Here is a 7,183-nt window from a genome sequence, read left to right on the forward strand (position 1 = left end):
AGAGCAATTTCGACTGTATTCATCAGCGGAATTCGAGACGAGGTGTTATATAAGGCTTTGGCAGGCAATTCAAGCTTGCAACAAGACGCGGTAGCTAGAGTGTTTGAGGAATCCATCAGAGTTAATGATCAGCTGAAAGAGTGGAGCTCCAGAAGCTCGAACGTAGAGGAGACCAACTCGCGAGGTTCAGAGAGAGCGTCAGCCAGTGAGCGATCAATCCCATCATCCCAAGATAAGGGGAAGGCCACCGAGGCTGATGTCAAGATGGAATTAGCCAAGTTGCAAGACATGTTGAGACGACCAACGCGCCCACACGTCCAATGCGTGTACTATGGCGGAAACCACTTACTGGTCGAGTGTCAAGACCCTAGGTCAAGACCTTGTGCTAACTGCCGTAGGTTTGGTCATGACGTCACGCATTGTAGATTACCAAGAAGACTTCCGTACTCACAACCCTATAGCCATCCTTACCTATCGAACAGGCCGCATCCATTCTTTGGAAGGGGAGCCCCATTGGCCCTTCCCGCGCCTAACGATATGAAGCTAGCTGTTCCTAGGATGGAAATAAACCCTACAGGCATCCCTAGACCACTTGGTCCTTACGTGACCCATCCACCGAGCAATGCTCCAGTCCACTACGTGGAAGAGGCAAGTGAGGAAGAAACTTACATATACCCTTACGTCTCGCATGACGACGAGGGCAACGCTGTCCTCATGGACTATCGACCCATGCTGGTGATAGCGTTAGGAAGAGGATGAGGTAGAGGCCTAGGAGGGCGAATGCAGGATCCAATTATCTGTTGGACTTGTGGTCATCCCGATCATGTCTCATCACGCTGCCCTGAAAGAGAGCAGCAAAACAGAGACAAGGCTGACCAAAGGTGCGCAGAGTGCGGAATCACCTATCTCTTCGTAGATTGCCCAAAGCGAAAGCCATCTTCTAGCTCAGCCAACGTACCATCTGTCCCATTAGGGTTGTTTGGTGTCGAAAACCTCGATGGGGAGGCCACACCTATCCCATTGCGGGTCATGACCCGAGCCTAAACGAAGCAGGCCGGTATCTCTTTGCCAGGACCTAGCAATCTTGACGCAGCCTCGATAGGGAAGAAAAGCCGCAGGCGGAAAAAGAAGAGATCGGAAGCTAAAGTCGCACTAAAAACCGAGAGTGCTATGACTATGCCTGCTGGAAAGAAGGTTTCAGACACAGAGGCAGAGACTTCAGCCCCTAAGACTGCCAAAAAGGGAAGCGCTAAGGTAGGGGAATACCCGCATCCGAAGCGACAGTTAGAGGCCATAGAAAAGGTGAAGGAATTGGTGAAGGAGGCTCAAGAGCATCTCAAGGACGCTAAGCCCATCATAGAGGACGAGATCGATGATCTCTCCAGTGTAAGCATGACAATATCACCGCCTCAACCTAAGTCAGCAGAAGCAACCACACCACAAACAGTGCCGCTAAGACCAAGCCTTGATGCTACAGAGCCGCAAATCAGTCATGGCCATTGGCCAAGACAATCCAGGTTAGGGGAGAGACGAGTATCCAACGATCTCCTGACCACGCTAGTGACTACTCCTGTAACACTTAGCCTGAGAGATCTGCTTAGGTAGCATCCTACCCTATGGCAAGATCTTAAGCAGTGGGTCGAAGGGTCACGAGAGCAGGTCACGGCAGACCCTCAAGACCATGACGCAGAAACGCAAATACCGAGTTTGACGCTGCACTCTGTGCCCAAATCCTTGCACGTCAATGCCTTCTGGAAAGGTTCTGATATGCACGCAGTCTTACCGGTCCTAGCCCTAGGCAACACAACAAGAAAGGGAATCGTAGAAACGGGAGCTGGGGTTAGTGTACTTAGCCATGCAGTGCTTCAGACTTGGGGAAACCCGCCTGTCGAAACTGCTAGGTTTAATGTCACACTAGCAAATGGTATGAGTAAGGCCATTCGGGGTACTTAAGAATTAGCCAGTAAAGATTGCAGGCGTCTAGTTCTCTGTTGACTTTATAGTCATGAAGGGACTGGACTACGATATCCAATTAGGCCGACCCTGGATGCGCAACGCTAGAGTCATCGAAGATTGGGGTAACGGCTTGATCTTCCTTGGCAACAGAACGAATGCCGTAAGGATAGAGATGGATACTTGGAAGACCTCACCGGTCGACCTAGACGCCATCTCTGCTATGCTCAAGGGTAACACTCAGGTCAAGGAGTCCTATGGGTCCTTGACCAAGTATATCCCATGCCCAGAGGATGAGCGGGATTGGATGCACGTTCTTGCTACAATCGACCTGCCATTCTCAAACCATGAGGCATATGAGCAAACCATGAAAACGATCGGCAAGCCTAGCAGCACACTCTCCGTACCAGTCTGCATGATGGCAGGAACCCTTCGGGAAAAGCCTAAGCCTGTCAACTTCCAAGTCGCAACTAACAAAAGGGAACTCCAGGAGATACTGGAATACTTGACAGACAAGCTAGCTGGCAATTCAGCTACAAACTTCAAACCACTACAGGATCTCTTAGGTGAATCCAAGTGGCAATGGACCAGAGTGTATGACTTAAACCTCATGTATAACTGGGCCCTACTCCCTGACCAACGACAAGAGATGTACCAAGCCCTAGGAGATGACGAGCAGTCTGATGAAGGGGATTCTAACGACAAATACGAAGACTACCAGTCCTTCAGTGATGGAACTGAGGGTGAAGTAGATACCGTAGAATACGACACTGAAGGACAAGAAATAGAGTAAATAAGAAATATCTTTAGGATAGAGTGAGGGGTCATGTGCATGGAATGTGACCGTGCCTGGTTGGAACACGTAAGAGCAATAGACCTGAACAAGCAGGCTTAGCCCAGCCAGGGATGACACCAGTCCTTAGGACAGAATCACCATCTGAACTACGTCCACCAGGGGAGACTACCTCTTCTAGCGAAGATGGGGAGTTCGACTATGAGTCAGAGGTTAGTTCGGACAGTGATCCAAAAATCCCTAGGCCGCACACGACAAGACGCACAAAGGGGGACCTACCTGTCGACCTGAGGCGCAGACGGTTAAGGCAGGAAAAGGTAAAACAACCTAGGGTTACGCGAATGGAAGAACAACGAAAACTGCAGGACCTCCCTAAGCGCTTCACGAAATTCAAAAAAGGAGATAGGGTAGTAGTTCTATTAGGTGCCAAACGTCAAGGACAAACCAACGAACCAATCGAGGGACCAGCCAAGGTCAAGGAGGTGAATCTGGCCCAGGAAGGGGAAACACCCCGACCAGTCTTCATTGCCAATGACTTGATTGAGGAAGAAGAAACTAGTCTTGTCGCTCTCTTGCGAGAGTACATAGACGTATTTGCATGGTTCTTGGAAGAGCTTAAGGGGGTAGATTCGAGTGTCGTGACTCACAACGTACCTATGACGCCAGACGCAACGCCGATCAAGCAGCAACCATACCTATGAATCCAAAACGCGCTTATGCTGTCAAAGAGAAAATTGGCAAGCTAATGAGAGTAGAATTCATTTACGAAATTGAGCACACAGACTGGGTATCACCCATAGTCATCATGATGAAAAAGAATGGAAAAATCCGAGTGTGTGTCAATTACAAGAAGGTGAACGCTGCTACGAAGAGGGACAACTATTGTTAACCCTCAAACGAACAAAGGTGGAAAATCCGGAAAAGCTAAAGCAGAAGACAAAGACAAAGGCCAAGGCAAAGAGAAACGAAAGACAAAGACGCACAAGGAGAAGTGTCCTAAATAAGCGAGAAAGGCACACAAGGAAAAGCCCAAGTCAAAACTTTTGTAAAAGAGTTCAAGCGCATCATGGTTTAATTCAAGGCGCGCCGGGCTCTCACCCGTGCAATTTGTAAATGTAGACGGGCCGTGGAAAGGAAGCTAGGAAGATAGAAGGACAAAGGGAAAAAGGGCCTAGGCTACGACCAGCCATGTAAAAAGGGAAAAAGGGGATGACCGCCCAAAAGGGATTTAGGGTTTTGTATATAAAGTTGAAAAGTGAATGAGAAGCTCATTCTTGTGTGTGGCAAAAGCTTCTTCTTCTTCTTCTCTTGTTTCTTGCCTTCTTGCTTGTGCTTGAGAGAGGGATTGAGAGAGTGTGAGGGAGTGAGGGAGTGATTGTGTGAGAGTGAGGGATCTTGGAGAAGAAGCTCTCCATCTTCTTTCTTCATCTTCTCCTCCTCTCTTCTCTTCTCTTGTCTCGCGCGTGGCTATGGAGAATGAAGCTCATGGGAGAGGGATTGAGGTTGCTTGAGCTTGCCTCAAGGATCATGGAGCTATCGGTGTGCAAGAGAGAGAAGGGTACTCGATCGAGCATCAAGGTAATCTCACTACACCCGTAAGGTAGGCATTGCGCGTCGACTATGTTAGATGTAGCCATGGCTGCTCGGTTCAAAACACTTGAGTAATAAGTGGTCGGTAGGTCTCGGGGTAGAGCTCGAAGCTCCCCTTACATTTTGGTTCCGTTGCCGGGACAGATGGAATCGAGCCTTGAGCACCGCGCGCATCAGATCGAGCATGGAAGTAGGGTTTGCAGCTTGAACCAGTGCTCCAGATAACTAGGAGATTTAGGAGGTTTTAATCCGTGGAACATGTAAGTATTTGGGTTTGTTGGAAGCATTAGATTAGAACTATTGTTTAGTATTTCTGTTTTTCATATTGCCTGTACTAGATTAAGGTTCGATTAGGGTAAGAAAAGAGAAAATAGGGGTTCTGGTTGCTACTGAAAATAGGAAAACAGGGGCCCAGATCCAAGTTTTTGGGTGAAACAGGGACAGGGAACTGGCTGTAAGATTCTGCAGTGCTGGGAAAAGACCTTAAGAGGCTTGGAAAGTCGGGACAGACCTCATTTCTTTAGTTGGCCTTGTGTGTGTGTGTGTGTGTGTGAGAGAGAGAGAGAGAGTTTCTGGTTCACAGGATGAGGAAACGCGACCCGATTCTAGGCGCATTTGATTCGTGCCGCTTCAGGTGAGTCCAGTGTGTTCCATTGGTGCTCTAATCGATTATGGAAAGTTTGTGGTGATTGAGTGCAGTAGGCATTAGAAAGAATTCAAACGCACTGAAATCGCGCCCGCCGCCGATGCAGTCGGACCAACCTGCAGTAGTCCGATCCCCAGAGTCGGACCACCCAAGTTTTGGAGTCGAACCGTCCGATTCCCAGGATCGGACTGTCCGACTGAGAGAGAGTCGGACCAAACTGGTCCGATTGCCAGAATCGGACCCACCCGATCGGACGTGCCATGTGGTACTCGGACTGCCCCTTAGAATGGGACCATCGTAGTCGGACCATTGGGGCTGGAATCGGACCAGTCCATAATCGAACCAGTCCAGAATCGGACCATCCATAATCGGACCACCCAGAATCGGACATTCGTCCAATTAGACCATCCTGTCCGATCGGACCACTCGGACCAACCCGTCCGATTTTGGAAATCGGACCAATCGGACCACCCTGTCCGATTCGATTCCCAGAATTGGACCACTCTGAAAATTGGACCACTTTTTCGATCCGACTCCCAAAATCGGACGTGGCCAAAATTGGACCACTGGGCCAATTAGACCAGTCCGATTCTGATAATCGGACTCTTGAAAATTGGACATCTAAGAATTGGACAAAAAATTGTCAAAATCGGACAGGTATCTAGAACACAAATTTTGACACATCTAAACCCCAAGATTGACCCCAAAGGCTACGTAGAGCTAAAGGCACATCATAGTTCCATCATCGGGCTAAAATTTAGAGCACGTAGTTCAAAATTTGGCTATAAACGGTCCTCCAAATTGTGCATGGCTTTTATCGTAACGGCCCTGCGGGCTGGGGGGGACTGCCCCCCCCCCCCCCCCCCCCCCCCGGATCCCTGCAGAGGGGGCTCTGCCCCCTCTGCACCTCCCCCAAGTAGGTTGGAGAGAAAACGCGCGCTGTGACAGGTCCTCCAAATTGGACCCTAGTGTAGCAATGGGTCTACACGAGCATGGAGTCTCACTTGCAATAGAGCAACCAAAAGCCCATGCCTGAACAAAGAGAAACAGAGACCCTAGAACATCAATGGGCCAATCTAGCCATCAAGGGCAAAAAGGCCACACCACGAGAACACAAAGACATTGTGTTCATACCATGTCTAGTTAGAGCGAAATGCAACATCAACAAGCTACAAATGCCGAGATGACTAGACGTGATACTCTTGATGAGAGATGTACCTTGAGCAACACTACACAGACAACCCAAGACATTGGTGGAGAATCCACGTCTGGTCATGCAAGTGGGGACTCAAGGGCATCTGTCAGAAGGCTTAAATTTACAAGCCAGGACCCGGAAGATGAAGACATAGTACCACCTGCTTATCTTAGGGTCAAACTCACCGCAAAAAGAGAGCATACTGTTGATGCTCTGATTGATGAAGGGGCAGATTTTAACATCTTGACCTATGAATCATGGATCCTACTAGGCCAACCAGAGCTCATATTGACTAGTGCAACTCTTAGCCCTTATGGGGGACACCCACAGGCACTCATAGGGAAGTGCAAAATCCTTGCGACAATTGAAACAGAAAGCTTGCCTATCCTATTTCATGTTCCTCCAAATAGTGCTAGCTACAGGAAAGAAACCCTTCCTTCAAAAGGGTGACCAAGTGTGAGGCCGACTATGTAGCACAGAGGATACACCTGACACTATCGGGTGTGAGGATAGTCACAACCTTTAGCAAGGGTGACCTCATCAAACCTCGAGGGAAAGGCAAGCAAGGTGCTGACATAAGAGTCAAGCTTGCTGACGAGAGCAAGCAAGGCTCTCCATCTGCTCTCTTCATCTTCTCCTTCTCTCTTCTCTTCTCTTGTCTCGCGCGTGGCTATGGAGGATGAAGCTCATGGGAGAGGGATTGAGGTTGCTTGAGCTTGTCTCAAGGATCGTGGAGCTACCGGTGTGCAAGAGAGAGGAGGGTACTCGATCGAGCATCAAGGTAAGCTCACTACACCCGTAAGGTAGGCATCACGCGTCGACTATGTGAGAGGTAGCCATGGCTGCTCGATTCGAAATACTTGAGCAATAAGTGGTCCGTAAGTCTCGGGGTAGAGGTCGAAGCTCCCCTTACAACTATCCATTGCCATACACCGAGCACATGCTTGAGAGGGTGGCAGACAAGGAAGCCTACAGTTTTCTGGATGGCTTCTCAGGGTACAACCAG

Source organism: Lygodium microphyllum, chromosome 14 (assembly GCF_053477565.2).
Source record: "Lygodium microphyllum isolate KBCC chromosome 14, Lygodium_microphyllum_v1.1.10, whole genome shotgun sequence".
In the NCBI taxonomy this organism is placed as follows: Eukaryota; Viridiplantae; Streptophyta; class Polypodiopsida; order Schizaeales; family Lygodiaceae; genus Lygodium; species Lygodium microphyllum.